Raw genomic sequence first — 25,528 nt, forward strand, 5'->3', positions numbered from 1 at the left:
TAGGTGAATTAAGTACATCTAGCTCTCTAGGATAATCTCTTGCAAGCTAAATGGTCATTCTAATATGCATAATATTATCAGATGATGCATCACCTATTAATGTATATTAATATGTATATTTTATGTTAGATTAAATGTTCTGTCTTGTTATGTTCTCCACATATCAGTTTGCTTTGGCAGCCAGAGGATAGACCTGCTACCCATGCAGTATTACAGTAGTTTCCTATTATGTATCCAGGAACTATATGGTTAAAATTCCCCTCCATTAGATTTGATGGGCAGCTCCCTCCAAATTTACATAATTATCCAGTGGCCTGTATTCTACCGGCCAGGGGCGGGGATTTCTAATTGATCACGTGGGTGTTTGTGGGTATTTAGGGAACATCCCTGGCTGCAGTATAGCACTCTTTGAAAAAGTCTCTTAGACGAAACGCGTCAGAGAACCTGTCCTGTTTTTATGATGGCAATGTTGCCGTAATAAAGTTTTTGCACGCTGCCACTGCCGCCAGCCTGCTGTTTTTTGCTGTGCTCCAAGTCCCTGTCCCTCCCCTCCTTGTACTTACCTGTTCTGGGACGGATGCACGCCTCAAGGAGAGCAGCGGTGAGGTCCCCTTCTCTGGAACGGACAGCCAGCAGGCACCAACGAGCCAGCTATACGAGTCTCTGTACTCCCTGCTCGAGGACCCGCCGGGAACACGTGACCCACCACAGAAGGAACCGCCGGATGGGAGAAGCACTCCGGTCAGGTTAGAGATCACTTTCCCTATCAAACGGCTATCCGAATTGTGCCTTATTGTGCCTGAATGAAGTATTATGCTATTATGCTACCATTCTCTATATAGGGGTACCTATCTCACTGCTCCCATTTATAACTTCTAATCTGGCAAATCTGCCCTACCACTGTTACACTGAGGATCACAACAGTCCTCAAACCGACACCAATTTGAAGCACCACCTTAGGGGTTAACTCCCTTAACTACCTATGTCACTAACGTATAGAACTGTAAAATCTTGTAATATTTTGGCGTCAGCTAAAGGTTTGTGCTAAAGATATTGCAAGATGCATAAAATAATTGTATTTTATTTTTACTGCACAGGATTGATACCACAGGCCAGCAGGGACCCCTGGAAACTTGGGGTCCATCGGCGTCCCCCCTGGTCTCCGGGGGGGGGGGGGGAGGGGGGTGCTTGCCGGCCTCCGGTATCAATCCTGTGCAATAAAAATAAAATTGCAGCCAGTTTCATTACCTTAGCGGCTAAGGGGCATTCTAGGAGGTATATTGAATTCTTGATAAAGTGCTTGGTGCACGAAACATGTAGGAGAGTTTTGCACCTCCATTCTCTCCTTTTTATGGACCAATAAAGTATACTTTTACTAGTTTTTCACCCACTCTCTTTGCTGTGCGCCTTCACCTCTATGGATGCGCATTCTAGGAGGTAGACCATACGTGTAGTCCTGCAGTTTGTGTCTGTTTTAAACTTTTTCCCTGTAATATTGGATTTAAATTGGTCTATATTAGGGGAACTGAAACTACAGGCGTTTGCCATTTTTAAGATTTAAAGAACTGGAACCCACCACCGCCTTATTTTTTCAAAGCGCTCGGTGCCAGTTTATTCTTAATATTTGGTGCTTTTTGAAATAATACTTGTGGTCTTTCTGGGATGTGATCACCTGGTACGGGATCATTTTTCAGCACGTGCCAATGTTGACTTGACATCATTTTAAGTTTTGCCCGCCTCCCTGTAATATTGCGCGATAAAGGGGATCTCACGTTTTCTCGCAGTAGCTGGTATTTTAGTTGTGCAATGCTTTATCGTCCCATCTGGCATCAAAGGTGCTGACAGAAAACTTCCTAGGAAGTATTCGACTATAAAACGTTGCGCTCTAACGTGCGATGGCGCCGATCAGGCACTAACGCACTGAAGCTCCTATTCAAGTCAATGGGAGATTTCATGCATTTGGGCACAAGCAGCACTAACGCACTTCAGAGCATAACCCCCAAAGTTTACTTTTCCACTTGGGACGTATATTTACTACGTTGTACCTACATTGTCATATATTTCATATTGCTTGTTGGCTTAGCCGGTGAACGCGGCATTGCACGTGACGCATTGTCAGCACTACGTAAGAATATAGGGTTAATTTTTATTAGCACTGCAGCTATTTCAAGTTACATTTGAAATGACACTATTAATAATATGTAACTTTGCAACGTGCACATATCCATCTGCCAGAGTGCATTGATGCAGGTATTCTTACCAACTGTTAATATGCTTTTATAATTGACCCCGGAGCCTGCCTGGGAGCAGGTTCATCCTGATGTTGCGGAAATCCAAGAGGTAAACCATCGTACCAGAAGGAAGAGAAATCTGCTGCTTCTATTCGTCGCGAGACTAAGAAATGGAAGAAACAGATTTCTCTGAAGAGTCAAAGCACTTCTCGAAAAATAAAAGCAACTGTTTTTTTCTTCGTCTCTGACATATAACAAATAGCACATGGTGTAGTGCAACCTTCTGCTACAATGATTTACCACGTGAGATGCATCTATTAGGGTTCACGACAGGTGACCACTAACATTTTCCCCAATTACCGATGCTCTTTTTTTATTTTAAGTAGATACGATTCCGACACTCGCAGAAAAAACCCTTCATTGTCTTCCTCGCCTGGACACACAGGGGCCTGTTCTTGTCATTCCGAAGTTGTCAGCGCCAAACTGCGCGGTTTTGGTCTGTTCAGGAGCGGATTAAATTGTGAGAAAAAAACCCTGTTCTATATTGCAAATGGCATCTTCCTAACTGCGTCTAAAAAAAAGAGACAAGTCGCCCGGTGTAACAGCCGAAACGCACGGTTTGTACGCGCTTTGGACGCAGAATGACCTGAGGTGGAGCTGACTCCATTCCCAGTCTGATTTACAGTACGGGTTTTGCTCTCTCAGCTAATCCCGTGTTTCAGGCTCTCGATGTAACTCGCAATACCAATAAAAAAAATTCCATATCACATTACTTAAGTATGGTCCTTTAACACATTCCCTTAAAGAAAAACAAAAAATACCTAACTAAGGGGAGAGGGGCGGGGGAATGGTTATAATATCTTCTAGAACAAGTCAGATCCTCTTCAACTATATCCAGGATCCTGTCCCCCGTGTGGACTCTTCTCTAACCTCTGTCCATTTGACTAATGTCATCTTATAGTTATTTAATATCATGTGTCATAAATCTTCTTCCCCTCTGTCAAGGGAGAACTTGTTTCGTCCTATTAAAGCATAATTGTGGCTATACTCACCCCAGGGATATCTGTTTGGGCTAACCACGGTAGCCACACTTTTAGACATTTAGTGCCAGAGTCGTTGACCAAACTTGTCAACTTTTCCATCTGGCAGACAAACCAAATTCTGTTCCGAATCTTGGGAATGTTTGGGCTCTCCATCTGTTTCCATAATGCTGCGATCTCGCACCTAGTTGCTGTTCCAAAATGTGCAATTAATTTACTTTCCGTCCCGGAAATGCCTGGTAGTTTTCTATTTAATAGAAACAGCCAGGGGTCTAATGGAATGGTGAGGCGCAAGGTCCTCTGCAGCCAATCTCTGATCTTCTCCCACAGTGGGACAACCTGAGGGCAAGACCACAGCATATGTAACAAGTCTGCTGACTCTCCACATGGTTTGAATGGGACTACAGGGACCCACCCTGCTGTGTTAATCCGATGGGCCATTAAGAATCTCACAGAAATGTTGAGGCATTTACTGTGAGACTGCCCCCGAATTTCCCAGGTAAGTGTTCTAATACTGGTGGCTGCATCTGTACTGCTATCACTGTTATTATTGTGAACAGGCAGTCCTCGTTTTACAAAGCTTCGCTTTACAACGAATGGCTTATCCAACGCTATGCAATGCATACCTATGTTCATTTTTATAACGCCAAAACGGCTTATCCAACGCTCTTACAACGCTTTGCAAAGTTGTTTATGTGTATATAATATATATTATAATATAATATTATGTTATACTATATAATATATATTATATTATTATATTTTATGTTTAAATTATATATATATAATACAGTATATGCACTATATAATTTATGTGTGTGTTGCATATCTTATTGCCTGCATAAAATATTTGGTGTATTTTAGTGTTAAAAATGCCTTCAGGAACGGAACCTTTCATTTAAACAGTGTCCCTATGGGAAAACGTGTTTCACTTTAAGACGTTTCGCTATCCAACGCCATTTTGAGTAAGGCATTGTGTTGGATAACCGAGGACTGCCTGTATTCTGTATGTAAGTATTATTCGAGGCCTTCTGTGGGACCACAGTAAAGGAGTTATATTATACCCGGTTGTGTGTGTGTTATTGGGGTATAACCTAATGGTATAAGAGTTCCTATGAGGAGCCATCCTGCTACGTAGGATCTTTACAGGTGGAGGCACTGCACCATAGATATATAGAGAACACACTGTCACCCCAGGCCCCCTATGAGCGGTGGCTCAGGCCTTCTGTACGGACAACAGGTAGCACCAGTATCGTAATTACCGCTGTTTCCCGCAGGGATAGGGAAAGGGTGTTACATCTGTAAAGAAGGGCCAATTCCTAAATTGGTTAAATGTCTATTGGTCACTTACAAAGGCCCCAACAGGATTAGCATATGGGCACAGTGTGACTGGGGTTATAGCAGAAAGTATCCCGAAGCAACAATGGGGGGACGGCTGCAACACAAAAAAGAAACTAAGTTAATATACTTCCATTATAGTGTTGAGTGGGCACTGCTGGAAGAAACCGTAATCCTGCATGTTTATGTGGCAGGGTCTCCCTCTGTGCTTCCCTTAGCCCCTTACCTCCGCTGCGGGCAGTTGCGATGGGTGACTGACTCGCCGAAGGCTCCGGCGGCTACCTGTGCAGGCCGCTGCCATATTGGATTATAGAAATCCTCGGAGAGGTAGGAGCGGAGCACAGCAGAGTGGATGCAGGGGCTGGACACCAGGGTAAATAAAAATCCTTTAATTCACGATCAACATCATGGTAGTGGATAGACAAACTTCTCTTTTTGTCTATCCACTACCATGATGTTGATCGTGAATTAAAGGATTTTTATTTACCCTGGTGTCCAGCCCCTGCATCCACTCTGCTGTGCTCCGCTCCTACCTCTCCGAGGATTTCTACATATGCTCATCATTAGCGTGACGCACGCTGAAGGAACATTCACTTCTTTAACCGTGAGTACCCCAGCCTGTTTTATTACGGCTGGGGGCTTATCCCTATGTACCCATATGCTTCCTAGGGGACAACATACTGTTATCAGGTAGTCAGACATTTATCACTGACTTCACCTGGAGATACAGGTCCTGCAGACACAGGAAGGGGTTAATTTCATGGATTACACGGTATACATGCTATAGAAGCTGCTATAGAAGATTGTTCCTTCCTGGATGTTAGAACACTATTTTGTATATGATACATTATCTGCATATAACTTTGCAAAGATTCCTACCTAGCTGAGCACGGTATTCGGGAGTTTATCTCCTATCTATCGCCATATTGGATTACATTGCACATGCGCGAGGTGCGAGCATGCACATTGGTAGGTGCGCGTGGCGGCCGGTAGGCAGTAGGCTCCGTGGGGAGCTAAAAGCCCCATAAGGCATTGGGGCTGGGAATCATGTGGCACGACAGAGCCAATAGGGCTCCTGGATTTCTCCTGCAACTGAGTGGATACATTTTGCGTGTTGGCAACCACGCTAGTCGGAGCTGGGACAGCAGAAGGGTAGGGTGTGCATGTGCAGGGAGCCAGTGGCCCCTGCACTAGGCCAGATACCCCTTTAGGCCCCAGCTAGGCCCCGACCCCCCTGTATAGTTTGTGGCTGCTACAGGAACTGGCCCTTAGACAGGAACACTGCCCCATTAGCTGCACTAGTGACAGGGACACCAGTGAACGCCGCCCAGAAGTTGCGGCCTGTGGTCTGTGACCAGACCACCACCGAAAGACATAGAGACTCTCTACAGTGTGGCTCACTCCAGCCGGATACCATCCCATGCGGAGGCGGAGTCATCGTGGATTCTGTCTGTCCTTCTGTCGGCGCGCCGGGGTGCTGGGGCAAGTGCACCAACCTCACACCTACAGTAGTCTAGTGGGCAGCGCAGTCTCACACATTAGGGTGTGTATTGGACTCAGAGGACACGGTGGTGGGAAGTTATGGCCGTGCGAGGCTTGGTGGGTAACTGTACCTCATTAGCATTCATTAGTGATGTTTATAATCTAAGTGTTGTTCGTGGTTATGCTGGTTTATATGCTAATGGCAAAGAGTTACTGTTTAACCATATTGGTGTGTATTACTCATATAGGCTCATGCACGGGGTTATCCCACATAGTTAGAATCACGTGCAGGTGGAGGCGCTGTTATCTATCGAATCAGGCACACCCCAGGCTTCCAGCGGCGGAGGCTTAGATCTCCTGTGAGCCACAGGTAACACACACTCCGTAGTCGCTCTATCTCCCAGGGGGTGGGAATGGTAATCAGTAAATGGCTTGGGGATCCCCTGTTCACCCAGTGACGCGTGGTGACTGTATCTGGAATCCGAACCAGATGGGACAGGGGCAATGACAGGGATAATGGGGCCAGAGACTGGGGTATAGGAAGCAACAGTGTCTGGGGCAAAGTCCTTGGCTTCAGCTAGGCCATGGCCTACCGCAGGGGATGTTGGCTGCTTGGACACAGCCACGACAGGCCAGCGTTTCCCTCGGTCTACCACCCTGTAAAAGTAGTGGTCCATTTCTTGCCTGGAGAGGGCGCTACTCACCGGAGCGGTCACAGCACAGTCCCAGTCCGCTCTGGAGGTCGCCTTGTAAGTGACGTCATCCTCTCGCGAGGTCGTGTCATCTTGTGCCAGGTCCCGCACAGGAAGTACGTCATCCGCAGGACGGGGCACCGGGAGCTCGACGCTGTGTTTCATGCGGAAGTAGGCGCTCCTCCGCCGCAGCCTTGGTCGGGGCCTCTTCTAAGGCCTCCTCCATCGGAGCCCGCTCTGCATCACAGGTAAGTGGCTCTCTTCTTGCAGCACCGCTGTAGGGGTCCGCCGGTAGGCGCATCACCCCCGCTGAACTGCTATCACGCTCGTCGTCCGACGAGGCAGGTAGGGACATCTCCGCAGGGGAATGACATTGGGGCCCCTCGCAGTCACTGGCGGCAATCGACATGAAGCGATCCCGCTTCTGTGCCACCAGCGATAGCGATCCCCATCCTCCCTGGGTAGTCACTGTCTCTTCCTTGGGTTCCACCATCGTGAGTTCCGCCTCTGGAACTGGAGTGCACGGACCCCCTGGAACGTTTGTTGGGGCGCACGGGCCCTCCGCATGGGTAGCATCGGCATGGCCCACATCGCATAGCATAAACGATGGGTCATCGGGCTTTGCTGACACCAGAGGACCGGCTCTGGCCTCGTCAGGTTTGATCACCTCACCCGGTAGCATTTGGGTTGCGGTCTCTGGAACCGGCTCGGGCCTTGTCTCAGTCTTCGGGGCTTGGTACACCCCAATGGTAGACATTAGCGGGCTAGACAAAAGATGGCTTGCCCCATTCACAAAGAAAATAGCCCCCCAAACAAGGTCTTCTCCCAGGCATGCACAGTCAGGGCCCAAACACCGCAAGCTGGTGATCCCATCAGTGAGTACATCCAGGAAACCTTCTGGCAGCGAGTAATACGCAAAGTCCATATCGCCTGCTCTTACTTTATGTATACACGGGCACAAAAGAAAGGGGTAACTCATTCCTCTGGCCCGCCATGTTCCATCAGTCTGAGGTTGCGGCAGCTCGCATCCAGCTCCTCCTTCAGTTTGGGTTTGTCTCTCATTGTGCCCCCTCCCTCTGGTGGAGATTAGAGGAGGGGCACTCGGTATTAAGGCGTGACTCTGGCTTTCACTGTGACCCCTCCCTCTGGTGGAGATTAGAGGAGGGTCACTGGGTGTTACCTCATGATGTGGACTCTTCGCTGAGCCAGTCACAGGGCAGGGGGCCGCGGCTCCTGCTTTCGCGCCACTTCCTGCACATAGGTGGGGTTCTAGCTTTCGCGCCAGACCCGGCCAAATCTCTGCAAATACTCTGCTCAAGTCTTTTTGCACGCAGCATGTGTGCCATCCAGACTCTGCGGGAAATGCCATTTTAGATTCTTCGCACCACGCGGTGTACTATCGCATATAGCAGCCGCCATCTTAGGTGAACCCACAATTTTCACTGTAGCGCAACCCTCACGGTTTGGCAGGGAACTCGCTCTCTTGTGAACACTGCAATACATGTAGCCTCTGGCAAGTGGTAAACTCAGCATACCCCAGGCTAGGCAAAACTCTTTCTTTGTATACTGCACACGATAACAGTCCATACACGTGCTCTGCGGTTCATAGTCTGGCTACTGGCTAGTAGTACTCTGGGCTCTTCCATGTGCAGTACTCTTGTGTCTCCCCCTCTTGGCTGCCAGTATCGTGGATCCTATCCAGGGGTCCCTCTTAACTGCGTTAACCAAGCCACCCCCTAGGCATCCTGACTACTCGCCTCAGGTTTGACTAAAACAGCAATAGCCTTGTCTTCAGACCTATTCACCCTTTAGGGCAGTCTAGGGCGTGCTTTGCGAGGTTTTTGACTCAATACAGGAAATGCAGATCATTAAGACAGATACAACAAGAGCCCGCCCCTGTCCCTTATTGGCACAGGCCTGACTGCACTGCTTTCTCTGCCTCACTGATCTGCAGTGAGTGGGGAGAACCCATCTTAACTCCTGGCAAACCTGCCCTTACCTGGGATTATTGCACAGAAGGAGGACAGAATAATAGCCCAAACCTACCAGGGCTATACAGTATCTGCATAAAATATTTGGTGTATTTGAGTGTTAAAAATGCCTTCAGGAACGGAACCTTTCATTTAAACAGTGTTCCTATGGGATAATGTGTTTCGCTTTAAGACGTTTCACTATCCAACGCCATTTTGAGTAAAGCATTGTGTCGGATAACCGAGGACTGCCTATATTCTGTATGTAAGTATTATTTGAGTCCTTCTGTGGCACCACAGTAAAGGAGTTATATTATACCCGGTTGTGTGTGTGTTATTGGGGTATAACCTAATGGTATAAGAGTTCCTATGAGGAGCCATCCTGCTATGCAGGATCTTCATAGGTGGAGGTACTGCACCATAGAGATATATAGAACACACTGTCACCCCAGCCCCCTATGAGCGGTGGCTCAGGCCTTCTGTACGGATAACAGGTACAACCAGTACCGTAATTACCGCTGTTTCCCGTAGGGATAGTGTAACAGGGGACTTATCCCTGTTCAGTAATGTGCCTTTAATCTAGCAGTGTGGTGGTTAACTGCTGGTAGTTAATTACTAAACACCACCTGCCTGATTTAGATTGCTTACAAAAGCCTGTCTGTTCAGACAGGAAGTGACTCCTTAGCACATACCTGAGCTGAACTGGGAGACACTTGTCTTGAGCCCTGCCAGGAGAAACAGCAGAGCTGCTTTCAAGACACAGGGGAAACTTCTAAACCTGAATGCTGACAAACCCTGAAGAAAAGGTAGCAACCAGGGACAGAGAAGATTTTCCCTCCAAACCACAAGGAACAGATAAGACTTTAATTATTAAGAGACTTCTTATATATATGCTTATTCATGCTATGTGTTTTTGGGGCTTGGAGAAATGCTTGACTAAGGGAGATATAAATTAATTGAATAGTGTTTCACTAGAAATACTCCCAAGTGAATAGAAGCTTTGTTTCCCCCCCCCTGTGTTTGGATGATTTCCTGATGAAAAGGAAAAGGCACAATAAAGCCTTATTATAATTTCACTTTATAAAAGTCTCCCAATTGTGTACCTCTGTGAACGTCCTCCTACATATGGTGTCCGAAGTGAGATGAGAGGTGTCTTTGAAGTTAAAAAGGACCGGAGATTTTTATGTGAAATTTTTTGTTATGCTTTTTGCCTACAAACAGTCTGAGCAACGTAGAAAAAAAAAAAAAAACCTCATGCAGCAGAGATCAGAGTTAAAGGGATACACACCACTGAAACTTACACTGCACTGAAACTTACAAAAACCACAGATGGACTCTTTGCCCCAATCCTAAGAGGAGAGAAACTGCTGAAGCAGCTAAAACTTATTTGCCTATCACAAAGTGTAATATGGTCATTGAAATAGGGGTTTTGCCTTCCAGCCATAGTCAGGGTTCAAGAAGTGAGTCAGCCCTTAAAAAGGGATAGGTGTTTGTTGTTTTCAAAAGTTTCGCTGAAGCAGTGAATACAGATGGTGACCCACGAGTGGTACTGATTTTGAAAATAAAGGTTGCCACACCGCATAGGGCCACGCTGCATGTCTTCAGAGCATCGTTGGAAGCAGAGCTTCGATACCAGGTGACTCTGTATGAGAGGGAGCGTGAGAAGGCTCAAAAACTGGAGCAAGAGCTGGAGAGACAGAGAGACTGTTCCATTCCCATGAGTCAGTACACCAAGGAGAAAACAGACGCAGCGGCAACCTTGACGACAAAAATTACAGAGCTCCAGAATATGAAGGAGACTCTGATACAGACTCAGAGAAAGCAAAGTGCACAGATAAATTCCCTGAGAAGAGACTTGCAAGGCGCACTCAAACAGGTTGAGACTCTGCAGACCAGTAACTTACAGATTCCTCCAATACGGAAAAAGGTATTGGCTCTGCCGAAGCACCAGTATCCCACAGTAACTAATGCCTGTGAGGACAAGGGTATAGTGAGAGTTGGGGACTCCACGCAACTTCAAAACAAAATTACGAAGTTTGAGCCACCAAAGAAATCACTAGCCAAACCTACAGCTGCCCAACAGGCAACAAACAGAGGTAGGAGTGCAGAATCAAAGCCAGAAGAATCCTTAGCTGAAGAAGCTGAACTGGCGACTCTGTGGTGTGGAGAAGCCGCAGAAAGACCGCTTCAAGAGCAGAAAACTCTAAGGGCTAGTCCTAACTGCTCTACAACTGTTGCCATACACTTTGTCTACAAAAAGAGGAGTGCCCGACGCAACAGAAATCTCAAGACCGCGCACGCGATAAAAAGACTTTACGTGGAAAAAGTCCTCCTCGAGTGACTGAGGAGTGCTAATCTCAAGCACCTTCGGGAGGAGACAAAAATAAACTGGAGAAAGGGCTCCAATCCCAGCGGGACAGAGGGTTCTCTTCCTCCATCCACTCTCATTCAAGTCACAGAAAGATCTCGAATGAGAGTGGAAGGATGGGCTTTGGCCGTGGTAAGCCCGAGCTTCCCACAAACAGGGGAGGTATGTAACAGGGGACTTATCCCTGTTCAGTAATGTGCCTTTAATCTAGCAGTGTGGTGGTTAACTGCTGGTAGTTAATTACTAAACACCACCTGCCTGATTTAGATTGCTTACAAAAGCCTGTCTGTTCAGACAGGAAGTGACTCCTTAGCACACACCTGAGCTGAACTGGGAGACACTTGTCTTGAGCCCTGCCAGGAGAAACAGCAGAGCTGCTTTCAAGACACAGGGGAAACTTCTAAACCTGAATGCTGACAAACCCTGAAGAAAAGGTAGCAACCAGGGACAGAGAAGATTTCCCCTCCAAACCACAAGGAACAGATAAGACTTTCATTATTAAGAGACTTCTTATATATATGCTTATTCATGCTATGTGTTTGGGGGCTTGGAGAAATGCTTGACTAAGGGAGATATGAATTAATTGAATAGTGTTTCACTAGAAATACTCCCAAGTGATTAGAAACTTTGTTTCCCCCCCCTGTGTTTGGATGATTTCCTGATGAAAAGGAAAAGGCACAATAAAGCCTTATTATAATTTCACCTTATAAAAGTCTCCCAATTGTGTACCTCTGTGAACGTCCTCCTACAGATAGGGAAAGGGTGTTACATCTGTAAAGAAGTGGCAATTCCTAAATTGGTTAAATGTCTATTGGTCACTTACAAAGGAACCAACAGGATTACCATATGGGCCCAGTGTGACTGGGGTTATAGCAAAGAGTATCCGGAATCAACAATGGGGGGATGGGTGCAACACAAAAAAGAAACTAAGTTAATATACTTCCATTATAGTGTTGAGTGGGCACTGCTGGAAGAAACCATAATCCTGCATGTTTATGTGGCAGGGTCTCCCTCTGTGCTACCCTTAGCCCATTACCTCCGCAGCGGGCCGTTGCGGTGGGTGACGGACTCGCCGAAGGCTCCGGCGGCTACCTCTGCAGGCCGCCACCATATTGGATTACATTGCGCATGCGCGAGGTGCGAGCATGCGCATTGGTAGGTGCGCAAGTTGGCCGGTAGGCAGCAGGCTCCGTGGGGAGCTACAAGCCCCATAAGGCATTGGGGCTGGGAATCATGTGGCGCGACAGAGCCAATAGGGCTCCTGGATTTCTCCTGCAACTGAGTGGATACATTTTGCGTGTTGGTAACCACGCTAGTCGGAGCTGGGACCGCAGAAGGGAAGGGTGTGCATGTGCAGGGAGCCAGTGGCCCCTGCACTAGGCCAGAGACCCCTTTAGGCCCCAGCTAGGCCCCGACCCCCCTGTATAGTTTGTGGCTGCTACAGGAACAGGCCCTTAGACAGGAACACTGCCCCATTAGCTGCACTAGTGACAGGGACACCAGTGAATGCCACACAGAAGTTGCGGCCTGTGGTCTGTTACCAGACCACCACCGAAAGACATAGAGACTCTCTACAGTGTGGGTCACTCCAGCCGGATACCATCCCATGCGGAGGCGGAGTCATTGTGGATCCTGTCTGTCCTTCTGTCGGCGCCTCCGGGTGCTGGGGCAGCACAGTCTCACACATTGGGGTGTGTACTGGACTCAGAGGACACGGTGGTGGGAAGTTATGGCCGTGCGAGGCTTGGTGGGTAACTGTACCTCATTAGCATTCATTAGTGATGTTTATAATCTAAGTGTTGTTCGTGGTTATGCTGGTTTATATGCTAATGGCAAAGAGTTACTGTTTAACCATATTGGTGTATATTACTCATATAGGCTCATGCACGGGGTTATCCCACATAGTTAGGATCACGTGCAGGTGGAGGCGCTGTTATCTATCGAATCAGGCACACCCCAGGCTCCCAGCGGCGGAGGCTTAGATCTCCTGTGAGCCACAGGTAACACACACTCCGTAGTCGCCCTATCTCCCAGGGGGTGGGGGAAAGAGCGCTACATTTAATATAAAACCATACAACTTCTGAAAATGTGAATGGTCCCCGTGCCTGGGGATCTGAATTAAAGATTGTTGTACGACAAAAGTTCCTGGCGCCCATTATTCTCCAACGTTACTACCTCATCGCCCAGCCACCTGAACCCAGCGCCTGAGTCAAGGGAACCCATGCGCAGTACACCGACGTCGCCTCCCTAGAAGCCGGGCAGAGAGGGTTACGTATACATTAGGTCACAAGGCCAGTAACACTCCTTCTGGCACAAATATATATGGTGTGGCGGGTTTGGGTTCTGAACTCGCAGGGGTTGTGTGTTAGTATGTGCCAACATCATCACTACATCCGTTGAACATTCTTTAGTATCCTGCATAGATTAGGATATTGCAATGTACAGTATTATGTATGCAAGCCCAGCAAAATAAAAACATAACTTTTCCTAGGCTTGGAAGAAAATGTTACTTTTTATTTCATAACTCAAGATAGTTGAAGCCACCATGTATATATAGTATGTGGAGGGGGAGGGGAGAGAGGGAGGGGGGCAGGACCCAGCATATGTTGCAATCATGAAGCAGAGAACATCCTCAAGGAAATTGGCATTGAAGAACAAACAGATGTACTCAACTGGCTCACATGACGTATGTTTAGAGACAAGATAAGTAGGAATTGTTAGGGTTCTAGCATTGTTTAAGTGTCAGCTGTGCAAGTAGTGCATGTAGGAGAATACTACTAAGCAGGGATATATACAGGGCAAGAAATGAAGGGATTTTAGACTAACAATTATTACAATGGACTATACTGTATATCCATAGGGTTCCCCACGCTCATTTTGCTAGAAAAGACACAGAAATAGAATATGCTAAATATTTAATATTAACTCACAAATTACAACTATACACGACAAATGTATTCAACATAGATATGCATTATGAATAGAGACAAATATATTGTACAGGAATAAAGCAGTATGTCACAGACTATTGTTCAATAAATGAAATAGTCCAGTGTCTTCCCTTTGTCTGAAGATAAATGGTTCCTCCGCTGCATCCCAACTGTATCTCAGTCTGGAATCAGCCACTGACAATCTGATTTGTTCTCTGGTGTTCAGAACACTGAGCTACTGTATGGAGGAACCTTATTTCTACAGACAAAGGGAAGTACTGCAGTACGTAAAGTACTTAATAGTGTGTGAGAATGGGCCAGAAAAACGGGTGTCTCACCCTGAAACGTTGCTCCCCTTTCCAGTTGTAGTGGATTTTTTCTGTCTTTATTTTTTGTCTCTATAGCAGGGTCCCCCTGTTGCCCCATGTCCCCTTACCTCCCGGCGCAGTCGTGCCTGACAGCGGAGACAGGGACAGGTGCAGGTGGCACTGCGGGGGAGTATGGAGCGGCGATTGGCTTGCCGGAGGCTCCCTCTGCAGGGCGCTGCCATGTTAGTGCGCGCACACGTGCGCGGGTATGTTTTGCGCAGGTGCAGTCACGCATGCGCAGAGAGCAAGCTCAGGCGGCGGCAAGAGGGGGAGACGCTCCGTGGGGACTACAGCCCCCAGAAGGCCATGGGCCGAAGAACATGTGATGCCTCACAGCCAATAGGGCACCAGTATTCCCTGCAGCAGGGAATAGATACATTTTGTGTGTTTGCTGCCACGCCAGTCGGAGCTGGGATGCAGATAGGGTAGGTTGTGTATGTGCAGGTGTCTGGGGCACCTACACTAGGCCAGAGATCCCCATAGGCCCCAGCTATGCCCGACTCCACTGTGTAGCTTGTGGTTGCTGCAGGGACACTGCCCCTGTACAAACAGAGCATAGGGACACAGCCAGGACGCGGCGGCATCCTGAGTCAGGGTGATATGGGACCAGATCATTCCCCTGTGATTCAGAGACTATTAAGGTGGTACCATCCTGGAGGGACCCACCCACCGTAGAGATGGAGGCGTCGTGGTTCATCATCGGATCCGTGGATCCCATCTGCATCATCTGCGCGCCCGGTTATGGACACACCCGACAGGTATCTCATCTCACCAAATGCATCAACTATACACGAGCTAGTGGGGCAGCGCTGTCTCACGCACTTGGGTGGGTGGTTGGATCTGTGGACATTGGGATGGTACGGTGCCTGGAGCACCTCAGTACATTGGGGTAAACCCCGCAGGGGTGTGGACACTGTGTTGGGAACGCACGGTGAGGGGTTACGGCCCTGTGAGGCCTAGAGTTGCTGTAGTGGGGTTATGGTTTATGACTGTTCTATTGTTATATGTGTAGCACTGTTTCCCCCACTCCCTGGAAGATATGGCGCTACAGTGTATGTGGTGTGTTACCTGCGGCTCACAGGAAGTCTGAACCTCCGCTGATGGGAGCCTAGGGTGTACCTGATCAGGTTGATGACGGTGCCTCCACCTGCGCAAGATCCTAACAATGTGGGTGTAGCCCTGGTACCCCTGCGGTACTGCAACTACGTGTGTTGCTGTCACCTGTGAGGCTAACAAGAGGCCTGAGCCTCCGCCACTGGGAGCCTGGGGTATACTTATACACAGTGCAGCTCCTCCACTGGTGAGGAATCCCAATGTGGTGGAAGTGTGCCCTTACCAGAACCAACATATACAGTATATACACTCCCAGTTGAAGCACAACAGTATTTACTAAGCAGAATAATAATAACCTCTTACATGAATATCATCACATCATTCCTCATATGGATACCATTGCACCACCCTGAATGTATACCATCCCATCAGCACACATGTCCTATTACATCACCCTTCTGTCCTTTGTGTACTAATGTGCCAGGGCACTTAACCTCTTAGTGTCCACCAGCTGTAAAGTTAATGTAAGTGTGAGGGATAGCGCTTCCCTGTGTTGGGGCCCGTTGGTGCACTTAGTATACTACCTCCCTGGTTATTGTCCTAACCAGGATAATCCTTGGATGATAATCAGCTCCGCAACGTGATCCCACGACGCGATGTGCTGCTCCCTGTAGGAATGGATACACCATCTGACTCCCCAGGGAAGGGATAATCAGCCGGATGATCCTTTAAGAACAGTCTCTGCTATGGAGTCAGATATCCTTTCAGCTATCAAGCTGCACTAGCATTCATGCAATGTCCTGCAGCATCTCTCTCTCTATGGGTATAATGAAGGAGTCCCTGTCTTAAGGCAGTTCCCTATACCATACAGTAATTATCTACAGTGTCTCAGGGGACTAACTGGGCCCTGGGGGTATACCTCTAGCCTAGTCCCTGGAGCACTGCTCTGTGGACACTACCTGCACCTTCAGTGTCCAGGTCTTGACTCATCACTTCCTTTCCCAGCAGGCAGTAGTCTTTCCTTCCTTCAGAAGCAATCCAGCCATCCTATTGGCTATCGGGTGTCACCAGGCAGGTTTCTCCCTAAGCCTCATGGGAGTTGTAGTCTCTCTGCTGCACAATTACCATTGGGACCGCGTGCGCATAGGACACTGTGCATGCGCGACTCTAAAGGCCGCCACAGGGTGCCCTTCTCATGCTCTAACCAGCAAGGACCCCTATCTATCAATCGCCGTCTCTGCGCATGCGCGCGCACAACATGGCGGCGCCATGCCCTTCCAATGAATGGAAGGTAAGTAAACATAATTATGCCCCTTTATAAATCAATAGTAAGACCATACCTTGAATATGGTACCACTCCTTAGAAAATACATTATGGAACAAGAGAGAGTGCAGAGAAGAGCCACCAAATTAATAAAGGGGATGGACAAGCTAGCTTATGAGGAGAGGCTAGCTAAATTAGATTTATTTACATTAGAAAAGAGGCATCTAAGAGGGGGTATGATAACTACTGTATACAAATATATTCGGAGACAATTCAGGGAGCTTTCAAAAGAGCTATTCATCCCAAGGGCAGTACAAAGGACTCGGGGGCATCCCTTAAGGTTGGAGGAAAGGAGATTTCACCAGCAACAAAGGAAAGGGTTCTTTACAGTAAGGGCAGTTACAATGTGGCATTCATTACCCATGGAGACTGTGACGGAAGATACAATAGATTTGCTCAAAAAAAGGTTGTACATGTTTTTAGAAAGGAAAGATAAAGATATACAGGCATATACCAAATAAGTATACATGGGAAGGAAGTTGATCCAGGGAGTAATCTGGTTTCCAATTCTTGGAGTCGAGAAGGAATGTATTTTTCCCATATGAGATATCATTGGATGATATAACACTGGGGTTTTTTGATTGTCTTCCTCTGGATCAATATACTGTAAGTACGGATATAGGATAAAGTATCTGTCGTCTAAATTTAGCATCTGCAGTGGCAATCCCGAGAACGGCTGGTCGTGTTGGGTCCCCAGTAATGCCAGTTAGTCATTTCTTCTGCTCACAGACATTGGCCAGCAGGCATGTCCATAAATACACTCTGTCATTGACAGAGCCAGCCACGTTCTGGTATCCCCTGGGTGCATACAAATATATATGTAACCCCCCTTTGGGATTACTATGGCCTTAATTGATTAACTATGTGGGCCCACATAGTGTAACGCCCCTTTCACATCACATGGTGCTGGGTGACTAGGCAGAATAATAGCTCTATCCTCTTCTGCCTAGTGATAGTGATGTGATTGCAGGATATATATAGAGGTGAGATTTTTTGAGAAGGTAGGTCCCAGGAGGAGTTGAAGAAGAGGGATCTCACTGTGAATATATAGGTTTATAATATAGATATGTATAGTATAGGATAAGGATCCCCTTTATTGTTTTCTAGTTGGGGACAGTGTCACAAATGGCTCCAAACTACTCTAAAGGTTCACAGAGAGGAATCCTATGCCCAGAGGGGAGCTCTGCAGGCCATAGCCCCGAGGCATAGCAGGACCAGCCCCAACGGAGGGGCAGATTGCCGACTCTCACCCGGAAGGCCATGTGATGTAATTTGGAACCCGAGATGGGGATACTGACAACAGATAGAGAGAGAGTAGTACCAGACCTAGCAGGGGCCCAAAGGAGATGGAGCAGTACAGACGCTACACCGCAGAGGGAACCTTTATTTAACAGGAGTTAGTTACACCTCAACACCTTCCTAGCGGGCCGAGATAGGGGCAGCTAGGGAAGATGGATACAGACAGCACATACAGAGAACAGGGATTAAACTAGACACAAAGTCGTGTTTAATGTAACAGAAACTGCGTTAATGGTGAGTAATAAAGCTGCAATTTTTTACTTACAGAGTTCTGATTGTAATGGTCCAATGCTTTAAGGAGCTGCCTGGAAGGGTTCAATGGGGAAAGCATATAGGGCCATATTTAGTAAGCAGTGTTCTGCGATAGTGCACCTTCTGGTGCTGGAATACACCTTACAGCCCATTCCAGTCAACCGGCTGTAAGGTGTCTTAAGGCAGAATGCTGCTTAGTAAATACTGTATTGTCCGAAATGCAGAGAATACAGCAGACCCTCTAATACAGCAGACCCTCTATGGGTTTATTCTATATGCTCCGAAAGCGCCGCCGATCTGCGCCGTCTGTATGGAAAGCCCCATTGACGTGAAAGCAGACCTCGCGGATCTGTGCTTTCGGAGCTTATAGAATAACGCCCTATGACTTTGTATCTTAACACCATATTTTATGGACGACCAACGTTTCCAACATCTCCTTAATTAGAGAGAATGAAAACATCATGATATGAATATCTAGTATCTCCTCCCGTAACTCTTTCTATCGCCTATTTAAACATAGAAGAACTTTGTACTGTTTTTCGGTTTTTACTGCTTACAATACAAATATAATACAGTACATTTCTAACATAGGAGCAAGTGTCTAAACAGCTAAAAAGATTATTTTTTTTTTTATCATTTGTTACCGTTTCGTCACCATAAATGACACAAAATAAGTTATACTTAACATACAGCACTTATACATACAGCACATATCATCTTAGATCTGACTCCAAAAGACTGTTCATGGTCCCAAGGTTCAGCAAAGTATCTGGCTGCTCCTCCTTCTCTTACCGTGCACCCCACAACTGGAACAACCTAACTAAAGCTGTCTCACATTTTAATCTGGTCTGTAACTGTTACACACGCCTATAATACTGTATATATTATCTCTAACTGTGCATGCTGTGTCTTGTATATAATGTATACCCTTTTCACCTATGTAACTGTATTCGTAACCATGTATTATTTGTCATCTTGAGTCTGTGCCCAGGACATACTTGAAAATGAGAGGTAACTCTCAATGTATTACTTCCTGTGAAAACATTTGATAAATAAATAAATACTCACAGAGATTGGAAGCCAAATCAACGAACCCTCTCAGATCTACTGTGCAATACATACTGTAGAAAACTCAACATACAAATTCTATAGGAGCCTTGAAGGTGGTTCTATGAGAAATTTTAATGGCCATCATGTCAAAAGCTACTCTTATAATGCCGTCTTTGTCAGCCCGCATTTTACGTTCTCCCCAAAACCCGTAAAATTTGACACTTATTGACTCTGTTCTTTAACTTAAAATGAGAGGACGACACATTCTTCCTGTCTGACCTTTCAGAGTTAGGATGACCTTCAGCAGCACAAGACTCTCCACCAGGTCCTCCTTCCCACTCATGTCGGCCTTTCTCTGTCAGATGCAGGGCTAAGTGTCTTGAAATATTAATGTGCTTCTATGATGGCAGTGTTTGCTTATATATATGAGTAAAACGGATTTGACTGCCAATCTACTACAGGAGCAAATATTACCAGTGATTATTGGACAAACACCACAAGCTGTAAGCAGTAATATGTTTTCTAAAAGTTGACCTGCCCCCTGCCTTTCTTTCTTTCTTCCACTCACTAGTAACTTTGATTATAATGAATGCCTAAAGCACCCTTTCGTATACAGTCTGGAGCTGCCCGCAGAGTGTGTTTGTGTGCTCATCTATTCTGGGACACGAGCAGCATTAAAGGGAAGGCTGTATAATTTGGATTACTGAAGGCTTAGCACAGAATCCAAATATTTCCTGCTGGAAGAGGTGTAGTGAATTTGTCTGCAAAGAGTTGGTGTAAGAGTCTGTGGCCTAGACAACTCCAGTCCTCAAGCCCCCCAACAGGTTAGGTTTTAAGGCTATCCAAGCTTCAGCACAGGGGGCTGAATCCATGGCCCAGTCTAAGACTGAGACACGGATTGAGCCCCTTGTGCTGAAGCAGTGACTGATTGAGCCACCTGTGCTGAAGCCGGAGTATTCTTAAAACCTGACCTGTTAGGGGGGTTGGCTTGAGGACTGGAGCGGTGCACCCATGGCCTACAGTCATCACACTCAGTTAAAACAGAGTCAATCCCACACCCGAGGGGAAAAAAATACTGATGTTTTTACAGCAACGGTAAAGATAATGGGAACATTTTCACGGGTGGGATATTTTTAAACAAGTCGTGATGTAGTAATTAACGGAACCGATAATTATGACTTAATTACCGCATCGCAAACAAATGGGGGAGGGTAATGTCATATGTAATAAAAATACACAGATTACATTTTGCGAATGTGGTCCATGACAGTGGGAGTTATTGCAGCCACAATCCTGGAAGGAGGGGTAATGGGACCCTTGTGAGTCTCCTGCGAATCTTCAGAAGCAAACTGACGGGAAAGACCATTAGCTCTGGCATTCATAGATCCCGGTCTAAAAGAAAGAATGTAGATAAAGCGGGTGAAGAAGAGAGCCCACCTTGCTTGGCGTGTGTTCAGCCTACGGGCCACCTGAGGTACTCCAGGTTACAGTAATCTGTTAGTATAGTCACAGCTATTGACGTTCCCTCGAGGAGATGTCTCCATTCTTCCAGGGCCATCTTCACTGCCAAGAGCTCACAATTCCCAACATCATAATTACGTTCAGCTGCAGAGAACTTTTTAGAGAATAAACAAGGATGCAGACACGACTGGTAATCCGTTCTCTGCAAGAGTACCGCACAGCCACCAATATCGGAAACATTGATCTCGAGGATGGGTGGACAGAGAGGGTCTGTGCGAGGCCAGAACCCCTGTCTAAAAGGGGTTCAATATAAAGCCTGAATTGGCCTGAGGAATCCAGCAGGGAGCTAGTTAATTGCAGCTACAGACTATTAACCAGTCTCCACCTAGCTTATCAGACAGGTAGAAAAGCCTCCTGCTTGAACTGCAGGGGAGATCTCTTGAGCACAGAGGAACTGTGTTACCAGCAAGAGACTAATGGAAACAGTCGTTTTGTGCACGGAAAGACTGTGCTGCCTGCAAGACACCCTAGAACCAGACCCTCTACATCCAGGGTGCAGCGGACCCTGGAACCCGCCAGGGGGTGGCCCCCAATGGACACAACCCACAGACTGACATAAAGAGCCCCATGCTTCAGGTGTGACGGTGCTCATCTGAAATCAGGAAGCGGACCCGCATGGCTGGGGTAGGGATGCAAATAAACTGACCAGAGCCCAGGGACAGAGTCCTGTAAGAGTATCCATAGTCGTTAAGCAGGCAGAGGTCAGGGCTGGCGGCAGTGGTGCAAAGTCCAATAAACCGCAAATGGTCAGGGCAGGCAGCAAGCAGCAAGGTCTGGGTCATGGTCACGGTCTGGGGTCAGCAACTGGGGAATCCAAACAGACGAAGGGGTAAGACGTGACAGCGTAGACATACGTAGAACCTTGCTCAGCTACTCCCACTAGGAACTGCAGCCTTATATAGCAGGCTGCCAGTACCCAAAATGGCCACAGTGAGCAGAAAGGGCAGGTGACTTGGAAAACCCGAACCGCTGCAAAACCTGGCATGGATCGAGCAGAATCCTTACAGTACCCCCTCTTGAAGAGAGACCTCTGGGTGATCTAAGCCGGTTTGGCATGGAATTTCCAATAAAATGCCCGGACCAGGTTGGGAGCATGGACATCGCTGGATTTGATCCATGAATTTTCCTCGAGTCCATAACCCTACCAATGGACCAAGTACTGTAGCCCGCCACGGGATCTACGTGAATCCAGTATTTGGCTTACTTCAAATTCCTCCTGGCCATCCACCACGAACGGTCTAGAGGAGCAGGGCTAGGAGGAGAGAAGGTATTCTGGACGAACGGCTTGAGGAGGGAGACATGGAACACTGGGGGTTTTCTTAAATTATCCGGAAGTTCCTGTTTGAACGCCACAGGGTTGACCTGTTTCAGGATTTTGTAAGGTCCAATGAACTTAGGACCAATTTGGAGGAAGGCAGTTTTAAGCGGATATTTTTCATAGCCAGCCAAAACCTGATCTTCCATTTGAAGCGGGTGCACGGTCGTTGATGTTTATCCGCCTGGGTTTTTTGCTGGAGGGCGGATTTGGTCAGGTTGACCTGGATTTTCTTCCAGAGTACTTGGCATTCTTGGATTTTGTCATCCCCTGCAGGAACTCGAGAGAGGGGACTGGAAGGAGGAAGGGCTGCGGGATGGCACCCGTACGCACAAAAGAACAGTGAATCCAGTGTTGAGTCATGTTTCATGGAATTGCGGGAAAACTCGGCCCACGGGAGCAGATCAACCCAGTTGTCCTGTAACTCAGAAACAAAGCATTGGAGGAATTGTTCTAAGGACACACGGAGGGGCGGAGCCAAGCTCCGTAGGAACTGTGAAAGCCCTGCGTGGGCGCATGCACTCTGTATGGTGTGTGGGGAGGCTGTGCAGCAGGAGGCAAGGAGGAAGCACGCCGCGGGGCACGCCTTCGCAAGTCACTTGAAGCGGGATGCTGTGCAGCAGGAGGTAAGGAGGGAACATGCCACAAGGGATGTGTTCCCCGATTCCTTACACTTTTGGCTTTCAGTATCAATGAACACACAGGCCCTACAAGCTCTAACCCCAAAAACCACCATATCATATATATTTGTATAAAAAAGATTGCTATGAGTGTGGTCATATGTATAAAATAAAAGACAAAAATACCCAAGCTACATCCAATGTGACGAAATACATAGTTAAATTCTTCAATGTTCATATTCTCATGAGTAAGGGTCATTTATTTAAACCCTTTGGCCAAAGCATTATAAGTCTGTGGCCACGTCACGGAATGACCAGTATGCAGCCACGTCACGGCATGACCAGTATGCAGGTCCTATCACTACCTATGAAAATGTTGTCGGTATTCTGGTATCGTCATTCTACATCTCTTTGCTTGGTGAACTAATAAAATCTTTTGGCTTTCAGTATCATCTCTATGTCACTCAAATTTACCTCTCCTCCCCCAAACTCTCCCCCTCTCTCTTGTCCCATTTCCAACTGTCTCTCCACAACCTCCTTCTGGATGTCCCACCGTTACCTGAAGCTTCATATATCCAAATCAGAACTGATACTCTTTCCTGCTTCCACTGTCACAAACTACACTCAAACTCTCCCTCACTGTCAATCATACCACAATCTCATTTTACGCAAATTCGCTGCCTGGGGGGTCATCTTTGACTCGACCCTCTCCTTCATTCCTCATATTCACTCCCTAATTATGTCCAGCCGTCTCCACCTCCGAAATATCACCAGGATATGTCCTTATCGTGTCCTCACGACGCAACTAAAATCCTAATTCACTCATCTTGTCCCACCTCGACTACAGACCGTAGTCTATGGCAATCTTCTCCTACCTGGAATCCACCTTGTCTGCCTGCCCCAACTCCAATCCATCCAATAGGCTGCTGCCAGACTCATCTACCTAACTCAACGCTTCACTTCAGCTGTGCCACTATGCAAATCACAACACTGGCTTCACATATCTTATAGAATACATTTTAAAACCCTTGTTCTGACTTACAAAGCTCTCAACAATGCTGCCCCCCCCCCCCACATCTCAGCGCCAATTATATATCACTAAACGCCTCCTAAGTTTTGCCTATGACATCTGCCTTTCCTGCTGCCTTATTACCTCCTCTCACACCCACCTACAAGACTTCTCCAGTGCTGCTCCCGCTCTCTGGAATTCCCTACCATGCGCCATCAGACTCTCCCCAGCTTTCAGACATTTAAAAGCTATGTACATTTTAATTTATAAAGAGTAGTGGTGAGGGAAAATGTAGTGGCCCTCTCAGTATGGAAATTAAAAAAAACTAGTGTAACTGTACCCTCCAGTACCATCACTATTTCTCAATTAAATATTGTGAAAGGGTTAATGATCAATATTTCAGACATGTAGGGACATCCGTGACATTGCTGATGTCAGAACAAATGAGATCAGGTGCGAATCACACTTTTTGACACAAGTGCAAACATGGTTAGCGTCAAGGGAATTGCTGTGTTCCACAGGAGCTTAACAACTGAAATGTGACTGTCATAAGAGCCGGCACTGCTACATATTGCCTGCTTGATAGCTGTGGGTCTCACTCTGACCCAGTACACCTCTGGCATTTATGTTCCTTATTTCGTACATAATACCAACAGGCTGCACTTCTTCTTTCGTTTGGCTCTCACAAGCCATAGCATCACATAAAATGACAGCAGACGAGGATCATTTTGCCAACCCAGTTTAAGGACCGACAGTATTAGCTATTTTACTGTCAGGGCAAACCAATCTGTGGTCACTTATTGTGTCAGAGCGGTTAAGGATAGTGCAGTCTTCAATCAACTGTTTCTTATTAGCTAGGATATAGTCCGTTTAACTCTTTATTCCATTAGGTCCATTCCATGTCCATTTCCTATTTGGATTTTTCTTCTTGAAGAAGTTGAATTGATTCATGAAATGTAAGCCTTCACATTCTGCATATTCTACCAATCGGTCATTCCCGCTGCATTAACCCTACTTACCCCCTAACGCTACCTCTTTCTGCTGGGTACAAACCTTTGCATTGAAATCTCCAATAATGATCCTGAGGTGGCAATTTCCTTTGTTGTTAAGTTGGTTGATTTCATGGTAGAAGTCTTCCACTTTATTGTCTCTGTGACTCGGTGTTGGAACAGACACAGGTAATTTAAAGCGTGTATCTCTTAGTCAATTGAATGAAGATTGTGGCTGCTTTTTTCTGTTGAACTTTCATACTCCTGTATGTGTGTTACTTCACTTCTTGTTTTTTATGATGCCTAATCCACTGATTCTTCCATTTTCTTTACCTCTGTAATTTAATCGGTGTCTGCGTTTGAGCTCAGTGAGGCCTTCGTTTTTTCTTCCTATTAAAAAATGTATACTGTATACCAGTAGTGACCAAGGGCAGAAAAGGTAATGGGGGACTCTCGCTACAGCATAATAGGAGTACCATTTTGGGAGGTTCTTCAAAAGGGCGTAAATATCGAAAAATTTACTGAAAAAAAGAAACAAAGTCCCAGTATGTGGAGCGCTCAAATCCCAACAGTGTTGGCTGGGAGGTAGTAAGGATTCAAATATAAATCTTTATTACTATATTAGGGTAAAATAAAGGCTCAAATAAATGACTACAATCTAATAAACAAACCTTGGC

General features: G+C 46.7%; 1 protein-coding gene across 1 annotated transcript in view; it reads left to right on the plus strand.

The window, feature by feature from the left end:
• Positions 1-660: 660 nt before the first annotated feature.
• Positions 661-25,528, plus strand: part of LOC142466942 (progonadoliberin-2) — a 122,900-nt gene continuing 98,032 nt past the window's right edge. The window contains exon 1 of the mRNA XM_075572600.1: positions 661-746. The gene's annotated coding sequence lies outside the window, so the exon portion shown is untranslated. The remainder of the gene's footprint in view (positions 747-25,528) is intronic.

The sequence above is a fragment of the Ascaphus truei genome, chromosome 1 (assembly GCF_040206685.1).
Source record: "Ascaphus truei isolate aAscTru1 chromosome 1, aAscTru1.hap1, whole genome shotgun sequence".
NCBI lineage: Eukaryota > Metazoa > Chordata > Amphibia > Anura > Ascaphidae > Ascaphus > Ascaphus truei.